We start from the raw sequence: 10985 nt of genomic DNA, 5'->3' as shown, positions 1-10985 counted from the left end.
TGCTAGAAATATTTAAAATATTTATATTATTTGTTGAATGGAAGTCCTAATCTCTCTTCTGATTACTTTTTCCCACAAATAACCTGCCAATGGCCTTCATAATAATGGCTTACCTTTTCACAGCACTTTTCATTTGTTACCCAATTTGTCTCCATTTTAGGAACAACAACAAAAAATCTTAGCTAGGAATTTACTTCCCAACTGTGAATATCAGAGATTACTCCAATTTTATAAGGTGGTGTTTTTTCTTCACAAATTGAAAACTGTTCTCTGAACTATCAAGAAAACATTAAAAATTCAAATATGTTTTAAAGGAAGCATTAAAATCACAAATCATGGTGGCTAGAATTGGTAAAAGTCATCTCAAATGAGTAAAACGCAATCCCCAAGAACAGAACACTTGAGCTCAGCCTAAAGGGCATCCACCTAGTATACGTGTTGGTTTGTTATTTTAGGGCTGCTCTTGAGAGCTGGGGTTATAGGAAGGGACTTGTTCTCATTGGCTACTATAAATAACTTTGAATCATTATATCATCTCTTAAGAGGGTTTTATAGAAATACCAGGCATAGTTTCAAGTATAGCAATCTATACAGGTACCTTTCTAAATATGTGTCTTGGGATTGTTGCTAAGCCAGGTAATAAGGGGCATTACCACTTTTGCTAAGGCATATTTGTGTGACAGATTAGACCCTGTGTAGGCACCTATTTACAGGTCAAAGCCTGCAGACCTTGAAAGGAGAAAGCTGGGAGCTCACCCAGCCTGGCCTCCAGCTCCCAGGCAGCTGTGTAATCCCACTGAACCTGTTTGGCAGCTCGATCAGCCACTGCTGCAGCTTGCAGATAAGACCCTCTCGGAAAGCCTGATAGCCCTTGTCAATAAGGAAACTGCAGAAAGCGACTGGAATTTTCCAAAGCATCAAAACAGATTCTCCAATTTGAAAAAACATTGACATCCAGTCATTACAGAGAACGCTTTGAATAAGATTTTTGTTACGGAAAGACAGATGACAATTCTTTGCTTCTTTAGGTCGTATGCAAACCTCACACTTATCCTGATCATCAGCAACGATTGTATTTTTACCTGTTGCATCACTGAAACAAAATGAATCACAGTAGCGGTAGAAACAAGACTAACATTGGATTTCCGCAACTCTTTCAGCAACGGGTTGGAAAATACTACAAAAATATGGCTTAAGTTTTACAACTTCCCTATTGGATAAGTATTGCAGATCCCATTTTTGACATCAGCATGAGTTTTCTTGCCTCTGGAAAGGCAGAACGGGCCTAAGTCAAGGAGCAAAGGATTCATAATTCATAATAAAGTGAGGCTTCCTGCTAGCGAGGAGTGGAGCTGTCTAGCGCTGACCTGATCCATGGTTTCATACTAACAGTTCCCTCCAGGGACCAGAGAAGGTTTGAGAAATTCAGCTGTGCTTATACTTTTTGCTTTCAGTACACTGGTCACTAAAGAGAGAACACATTTATTAAAATTAGATACAAATAAGCTTCTCATTGTGAAAGAAAATTTACTGGAACATAATACTCAAGAAAACCATGAAGATGTTTCAGTCAAAGAAGAAAGAAAAAGACTGAGTGGGTAGACAATGGTGAGAGGGCTGGAATGTAGAAGCCCAAGGGAGCCAGAAAAGAGAAAAATGTGGTGTATGTGTCTAGTTAAGCTGTTTGAAACAGTGTCCGTATCTCACCCAGTCTAATCGCTCTCGAGGGCTTATTCTGATAGTGCTTTTGCTGCCTACTGTTCTTTCCCTATAATACCACGTTTTTTTTCCTTTTAAAAAAATGATTTATTTATTTAAGTTTTACCGAAGTGTAGTTACTATAATATTATATGTTACTATAATACCACTTTTTAACGAAAGGGGTAGAGGTCCTTTCAGGATTATAATTTAGCTTTTCATTTATAAACAGCTTTTCAACTGTTTCATATACATATGAATGGACTCACAAGATAAGAACTGAAAACACTATAAATCCTTTGTGTTGAGACCATAAAGAGACAAAGTGTGCTATAACAAGCTTGTTGTAGTAATTTGATTACCACAAAGTATACAGTCAAATTTAAGGAAGCAGGGTGGAGGAATAAAACCATTAAATTAGCAGGTCTCCAGAAATGAGGAAAACACCAGGATACAAGGAAGTGACCTATTAAAGAAAGAAAATTAAAGGATTTCATTAGAAGTATGAAAAGAAAACTTTTAACAAAATCTTTTAACAAAAGCTCTTTTGAATCATGATGAAAAATTTCTCTCTGAATAACAAAAACTCAGGTCAAATGACCTGAGGTTTTTGCTACATTTTATTACCTAAGGGAGAGAAAGCTAGAACAAAATCTTTAAAAGATACTTAAATATTTTTATTGTTTTAAATCAAATTTAAATAAATTAGGAGATTATTCAATATTACTTAGGTGTTTCTATGATAACATTTCAAGTTTCTCCCTAAATTAGTATCTAATTTAACTAGAAGTTTGCTGAGGATTTTCATTCCTTTATTTCCCAAATAATGAAAGTAGTTTTATGCTTTTTGATTATGTAAGTAATACATTTTAACAATCAAAAAACAATATACAAACATGTAAGGAAGAAAGTAAAAATGACCTGAAGTCTCATCACCCTGTCTGAGATAACCACAGTTAATATTTTGGTGCTCATCCTTTTATGCATCTCACTTATCTATATATAAATTTATGTAAATGGAATCCCATACATGCTACTTTTATTATGTCATTTAAAATTCTTTTTTAAAAAATTGCTTCTTTGGTTGTATTCTCATCCCAGGGAATCAATATAAAAATACGGTATGGGGCTTCCCTGGTGGCGCAGTCGTTGAGAGTCTGCCTGCCAAGGCAGGGGACGCGGGTTCGAGCCCTGTTCCGGGAGGATCCCACATGCCGCGGAGCAACTAGGCCCGTGCACCACAACTACTGAGGCTGTGCGCCACAGGTACTGAAGCCCATGCACCTGGCACCCGTGCTCCGCAGCGGGAGAGGCCACAGCGGTGGGAAGCCAGCGCACTGCGGCAAGCAGTGGCCCCCGCTCGCCGCAGCTGGGAGAGGGCCCGCGCGAAGCAGTGAAGACCCAATGCACCCAAAAATAAATAAATAAAATAAATTTAAAAAAAAAAACGGTATGGATATGTCCTTTTCTTTCCCCACATTCATATGATCAGATACATTTATGTTGTGCTTGTATGTTTGTGTGTGTGTATGTGTGTGTTTATAACAGGCATTTCTCTGTATTTCATCTCTTATCTAAACTATACCATGGAGATCCCTTCAAGAAAACTGGTATAGCCCTAAACACATTCTTTTTAATGACTGCATTATTCTTCCATTGAATGGATGAACCTAATGCCTAAGTTTTACATTTTTTCCTAATGGCAAACAAGGATGCGACAAACATTCTTGTACATATACTCTTTCATACTGGTGCTTCTATTTAAGTGGAAAAATTCTTCATATGAGTAGGATTGCTAGGAAAAAGGTATGTATATTTTTTATTTTAACTTTGTTTTCCAAAACACTCTATCACTTCACATTTCCACTAGTAATGTGTGAGTGTGCCCCTTTCCACATATTCCTGAAAGCAGTAGCTGTTATCTCTCTTTTTTTATTGTTGCCAATCTGATGTCTGTAAAGGGATATTTCATGGTTACCTCAATTTGCAATCCCCTGAATCCTTATGAGGCAGACATCTTGCTATCTTTGTCTGTGTTTAGTGGCCATCTTGGTTTTGCTCTTACATGAATTGGCCTTTTTACATTTTGTCCATTTTCCATTAGGTTACCTTTTTTTTTTCTTCAGCTTTTGTATAGTAAAACTCTTAACCCTTCGTTTGTCACATGCATTGTAAATATTTTTCCTAATCTATCATTTGTCTACTGAATTTGTGGTATTTTTTCCATACTATATATATATATATATATATATATATATATATATATTTTTTTTTTTTAATATTTGGGTAGTTATCTGTCTCTTCTTGTACAGCTTCTGGGTTTCCTACTAAAGGACTCTCCAACCAATGTTTAGAGCCAAATTTTCATTGTTACATTTTTACACTTAAATCTCAAATCTGTCTAAAATGTACTTTTATATAAGGTAATGGTCATACTTTTTATTCTACCTAATATATAACGAGGTGTTTGTCAACAATACATGTGAAATTGGGACTTCCCTGGCAGTCCAGTGGTTGAGACTCCACCTGCCAGTGCAGGGGGTGCGGGTTCCATCCCTGGTCAGGGAGCTGGGATCCCACATGCCTCTTGGCCAAAAAGCCAAAACATGAAACAGAGGCAATATTGTAACAAATTCAATAAAGACTTTAAAAATAGTCCACATCAAAAAATATTTTTTAAAAACCGAACAATATATGTGAAATAAATCATCCTTAATCACTGAATTGAAGTACAACATTTTGCGTGTACTAAATTTCCATATGCCCGGGGACCAAGGGTGTATTCAAAATATAAACAATCAAAACAGCATGAACACAAGCCAGTCAGAACAGGTGCTGTCTGTAAATCACTGCTACAGGGACACCATTCAAGCCAAGTGGACAGCAGTCCTGTCTTGCATCTATTTCTGGGTTCTCTATTGTCTATTCAATGACTTATTGGTCTATTCCTATGCCAGGATCATATGGCATGATTTCTAATTTCAGAAATCATTAGATTATTAGAAATAATCATCAGAATAATAATAGTTAACACATATAGGACTATGTGTCATGTGTAATCGAAGAACTATATATAAACTTGTTTAATCCCTATAACAACCTTTTAAGTGAGGTGCATTAAACCATTTTACAAATGAAGAAACTGAGGCCCAGAGAAGTTAAGGAACTTGCCCAAAATAAGAAATGAAGCCGGAATTCAAACCTAGGCAGTCTGACTCGAAAGTCAGACTTTCTATGTAATAAAATGCATTAAAAAATCATCTCAATACAATCAGTCACAAACTATAATAGCTTTTCCCTACACTACCAGTGGCTCTAATCATAGAACCTCCATATTAATCAGTCCTGGAACTTTTTTTTTTTTTTTTTTTTTTGCGGTATGCGGGCCTCTCACTGTTGTGGCCTCTCCCGTTGCGGACCACAGGCTCCGGACGCACAGGCTCAGCAGCCATGGCTCATGGGCCCAGCCGCTCCGCGGCATGTGGGATCCTCCCAGACCGGGGCACGAACCCGTGTCCCCTGCATCGGCAGGCGGACTCTCAACCACTGCGCCATCAGGGAAGCCCCAGTCCTGGAACTTTTTTATCTCTGTATGTTTGTTAAAGAAATAATTAAAATCTCTATGTCTTAAATCACCTTTAGGAATTTTAGTCATGGAGATTTCAAGCAAGGGCCTATAGCAGTAGACAGATGGTGGGCACGTTGACATTTCAATTCAGTTCAAAGGCTTAAGTATTTTGCATATTATGGTGACTTGGTCATTACCTGTTATATTAGAAAAGGATAGGTAATGTATAGTGTAGTCAGTGTCAATACAACAAGATTTATTTCTCATCCCATATGTCCAATGTGAGTAGTGGGAAGTCAAGGGTGGGAAATAGACTTACTCTACCTAATCCCTCAAAGATCTAGGTCAATGGGGGATTCATCATTGTTTGATGCTGCCAGCTCAACCAGGGGTTTCAGGGGAAGAGAGACCAGGGAGAATTCACATTCACTCTGAAATACATTGCACCAGATGTCATATATATTACTTTGACTCGCTGCCCCTAAATGAGAACTAGTCATGAGGCCCTAAATGCAAGAGGCTGGGAAGTATAGCCCTCTAGGGTTCCCAGAAAAGACAGGAGAACTACACAGGGCAAAGAGTAGAAGTTTCTTCCACATCCAATCCCTCACCCTGCACAGGGATTTCAATCTTTTGTGATGCTTTTATCTGTTAATTCTTTAAAATGATGATATAAAGCATATAATCAGAATGTGGATAAAACTTGTTCATACAAGTAGTATTACAGTTGGGATTTATATTCTTGACAAAGGTCATAATAACAATAACAACCACAATGATAAAAACTACCATTTATTGAGCATTTATTATTAGTCAAGAACTTCTCCTGGATTATCTCACTTTGCGAAAGATTTCCTAGTATTATCTGAATTTTATAGATAAGGAAGTGAGGCTCAGACAGCTTAAACAATTCACCCAAGGTCACAGGTGGTGAGGGGCAGAGCCAGGAACTGAAGTTATGAGGGCTGAACCCAAAGTCCAGATCTTATCCATTAGGCCACAGAGTAACACATGCATCACAGCTGTGCCCAGTGGTATGCTCTCTAAACGCGGCTTTGCTTCAAAGCCTCTATAACCCTTAAAGTAGCAAAATCAGGCTTTGATTCACATCAGTTAGCACTGGGGAGCTTCTTAGAGATTATCTAGAACAACCCTTTCGATTTTCTTGAAAAGAAACTGTGTTCATTAGGATAAAGTTAAGCCGCATAGTGGCTTAGAAAAGAAGTTTCTTTTTCTCTCATGTAACAGTCTCAGTGTGAATGTGCAGGTCCTCAGGGCAGCTTTGTTCCTCACTGTCACTCAGGGACCCAGGTTCCTTCCACTCCTGTGCCTGCTCTCAGGGCTCGTCAGCAAAGCCAGGCACCACATCCCACTCCAGCCAGCAGGGACAGGGGAGTGAGCATGCATGAGTTACAGGGAGGCTCAGGCCTCCAAAATGTTAATGACAACTCACAGGGAAAGATAAAGAAGACCCAAAGGGCAGGGACGTGTGGAGGATGAGAAGAGAAAATGACATTCCTTTGTTTTTGCAGTAGGAGGAGAGATGATGGGCTCAAAGTAGGGAATTTCATCAGCCAGGCATTAAAAAAGTATACATCAGAGGACAAAACTGCTCCCGGCCTTTTCCCTTTCTCTCCACTGCTGTCATTACTGAGTGTACTTATGAGGGAGGAAAGCTGGGAAAGTGTTAGAGAGCCAGCACTTCATCAGTCAGTAGAAAAGACTGAAAAGTGGGCCATGCTTCTATCCTGAAATTACTCACTGGGATGCTGAGACTGAGAGAGGCTGGTTAATGGAACTTTCAATTTAGCCATTAGTTAATCAGAAATATCTTTTGCTTGTTTTGTACTTTTAATTAAATTAAAAATTTAAAAAGCAGGTGATGCAGTCACATTGTTTGAAAATCTAAATGATAGAAAAAGATTTACCCAGAGAACTCTCCCACGTCTATCTCCATGCCTATTGTGAAAATGCAGTGGACAATTAAAGACTTCATTCTGGCTATTATGATAGAGAGAATGTTCATTAATGAGGAATGTCTCAAAGAAAAGGAAGGTGGCTGGTAAACAAGGAGTCATCCACAGGAATCTCATGGGTGTTCCAAGGAAGGATGAAGATGGGCCTTATTTCAGACAGGAGGGCAGTCCTTTGCTGGTTGCTGGAACACAGGGCTCAGGTAAAGTTCAACATTGTCACTGTCTACCCCAAACTTTCCTTGCCCTCTTATAGGTGACTACTTTAAAGGATTAGTATTACCTTATACTAACACAGGTAAATATGAATATATATTCTTTTTTTCAAGACTTTTTTTTAAACAGAAGTTTTAGGTTCACAGTAAAATTGAGAAAAAGGTACATAGATTTCTCTTGGACCCCGTGCCCCACCACATGCATAGCCTCCCCCATTATCAACATCCCCTACCAGAGGGGTGCATTTGTAACAACTGATGAACCTACAATGACACATCATAATCACCCAGAATCCATAGTTCACATTACAGTTCACTCTCGCTATTGTACATACTATGGATTTGGACAAATGTAAAATGATGTGTATCCATCATTACAGTATCATACAAAGTATTTTCACTGCCCTAGAAATCCTCTGTTCTCTATTCATCCTTTCCATTCACACCAACTCCTGGCAATCATTGATCTTTTTATTGTTCCCATAGTTTTGCTTTTTCCAGAATGTAATATAGTTGGAATCATACAGTTATTTTCAGATTGGCTTCTTTCATTTAGTAATAAGCACTTAAGTTTGTTCCATGTCTTTTCATGGCTCATTTCTTTTTAGCACTGAATAATATTCCATTGTTTGGTGAATATATATTCTTAACCTTCCCTTTCTTACACAGAAAGTAAAAAGTAGGATAGTATATATACCTTCTGAAAATTCCTTTCTCAAATTTTACAGTGTATCCTGGATATCTTTCCATATCTATACAAAGAGCTTCTTTACTATCCTTATTTTTTCCTACTGCATACTATTCCACTGACTGGATACATCATAGGTATTTAACCAGACCCCTATGACACTAATTTCCTTCCAGTATTTTGCTATTATAAACAATGCTTCAATAAATAGTCACGGATATCATGTACATATTATATATGAGATATATATATATATATATATATATATATATCTCATATATACCATATTGCACATGTGTAGGCATATCTACAGGATCATTTCCAGAAGTGAGATTTCAGGGTCAATCAGTAAATGTATCTGTAATTTCTATAGATTTTGCAAAATTGCTCTCCATAGAGTTTGGATCATTGTACCCTATTACCTGTGTTGTATGAGCATGCTGTGTCTCTGTGGTCTTATTAACAGAGTGTGTTGTCACGTGGAATTTTTCCAATCCAGTTGGTGAGAAATAATATCTCCTAGTAGTATTAACTTGCGTTTATCTTAAAAATATCTTTTAGATTCAACAACTGTGTTGAAAATTAATTTAGAAATAGACTCTACTGAAGCTACTGACCCCTTGAGTAATCAATGATCAACCCCCATCCCTGCCCCCACTGGACCTCCTCACCAGGGTAAACCCAAATGAGTATTGTCATTCCACATGGTGGAGAGCAGCATGTCTTCAAGCTTATTCCGCAAAATTTACCAGCTGTCCTCAAAAGAGTTCTGCGCTCAAATAAGTTTGAGACACTCGGGCCAAGAAGGTGAAGAGGGTTCTCCATTGAACGGCCCCTCAGAGGCTTTGTAACTGTCAGGTTCAGGGTGAATTTCTAGGAGGGAAGAATGATAGACTTTGTCAATGGAGCTCTTTTTTTTTTGAGAGCACATGCAAGTAGTTTTCTTGGAACACACTTCTTGTTTAGGAGGTTGGGTTGTATTTATACCTAGTCAACGGCCAACTCTGAAAAGTGGTTTTAGTTGTTTTATAAAATAAAAAATTTCTATTGTTTTCTTACTATTTTTTTTTTTTTTCTAAAAATTGAGGAAGTGGGGGTGAGGATCTCAGTTAATTGAAGGTTGTTAATACTTGGATTAACTGAGATACAGGAATCAGAATGTGGACTTGGTGAGCTTCCCTCAGGGCCAGCCCAGGGAAATAAGGACCTTGGTAACCTGCTCTGTACTAGTCCTCTTTTCTCTTGGCTGCTTTGCTCAGTCCCCCATCGAAAATAGGCTGGCAGGAAAAGCTCTGAAAACTCATTTGCTCTGAGATGCTAAGAGTTTCTTTTTTATTCAATTACTCATTGAACAATTTCTAAATTTATTGCTTTGTGCCGGATCTTTGAATTTGCCCCACAAGAAATGTAAGGCCCTGCTGGCTTTGCAGCAGCCCCTAATCCAGTTAAGAAGATAAGATATGCCAGCAGTGAGGTAACAATGTAAGTGTGATTAAGTGACAAGATGAGAGGCAGGATAAGGTTACTTCTCCCAGGGAGCTCCTCTCTTGGGAGTCTGCTGTTTAACCCTCTGGTAAAGCTTTACTGGGAGCTCCCATTGTGGAATTTCCCCAATTCCACAAGTCACGATAAGGAGGCATTTTCTTTCTGCCCTTTTTTTTGGGAGATGCTCCCTGGCACTCTCCCTTAGTTGGTTGGCTCCGGGTGCCTCCTGCAGTGGGGCAGGCCAGCTGCTGTGGGGAATCTGAGAAGCCTGGTCGGCCTGAAACCAGAGGGTATTTCTTCAGTACCTTCTGGCTCCACCCAAGGTTTTTCTCTGTTAATTGCATTAATATTGTCAATAATGCAGAAGTGGGGGAGAAAAGCTGAGTCTGCTTTATTTTTTTCCCTCAGTCCTCTTTTCACTTCCAAATTTGTTTTTGTTTTTTTAAATTTATTATTTATTTATTTTTAGCTGCATTGGGTCTTCGTTGCTGTGCTCTGGCTTTCTCTAGTCGCGGCGAGCGGGGGCTACTCTTCGTTGCGATGCGCGGGCTTCTCATTGCGGTGGCCTCTCGTTGCAGAGCATGGGCTCTAGGCGCGCGGGCTTCAGTAGTTGTGGCTCACGGACTCTAGAGTGCAGGCTCAGTAGTTGTGGCACACGGGCTTGGTTGCTCCGCGGTATGTGGGATCTTCCCGGACCAGGGCTCGAACCGCATTGGCAGGCTGATTCTTAACCACTGCGCCACCAGAGAAGTCCCCCAAATTTGTTTTAATTCGTGTGGCCACCAATTCCTTTTGCTGAAGGCAAAATAACCAGGTTCTCAGTTTGAGCACTGGTAAGTGGCTTTTTAAAATGTGAACAGTTTTTTGGAGCATTCTAAAAGGAAACGTGGTTTTTCAGAGCACCTAAAAAGAGGATGTATTAGAAATGCCAAATTGCTATTATAAAAAGCTGGCTTCTGGCAAGGGACTTAACATTTAGGACTTTCAAGGAGATGTACAAAAATTTTGAAAACACTTGTTTAAATGTGGTCTCAAGAGTTTAGGAGCACAGTGGGGGAGGGATGGATTGGGAGTTTGGGATTAGCAGATATAAACTACTGTATATAAAATGGATAAACAACAAGGTCCTACTGTATAGCATAGGGAATTATATTCAATACCCTGTGATAAATCATAATGGAAAAGAATATGAAAAAGAATGTATATATATGTATAACTGAATCACTTTGGTATACAGCAGGAATTAACACAACATTGTAGATCAACTATACCTCAGTAAAATAAATTTTAAAAAAACAATGAAAAAAATAAAGCAATAATGATAACAGAAAAAAAGAGGTTAGGAACATTAAGTCAAG

This window comes from Tursiops truncatus, chromosome 1 (assembly GCF_011762595.2).
Source record: "Tursiops truncatus isolate mTurTru1 chromosome 1, mTurTru1.mat.Y, whole genome shotgun sequence".
Classification (NCBI taxonomy): domain Eukaryota; kingdom Metazoa; phylum Chordata; class Mammalia; order Artiodactyla; family Delphinidae; genus Tursiops; species Tursiops truncatus.
Note: the sequence above shows the minus strand (reverse complement) of the source record.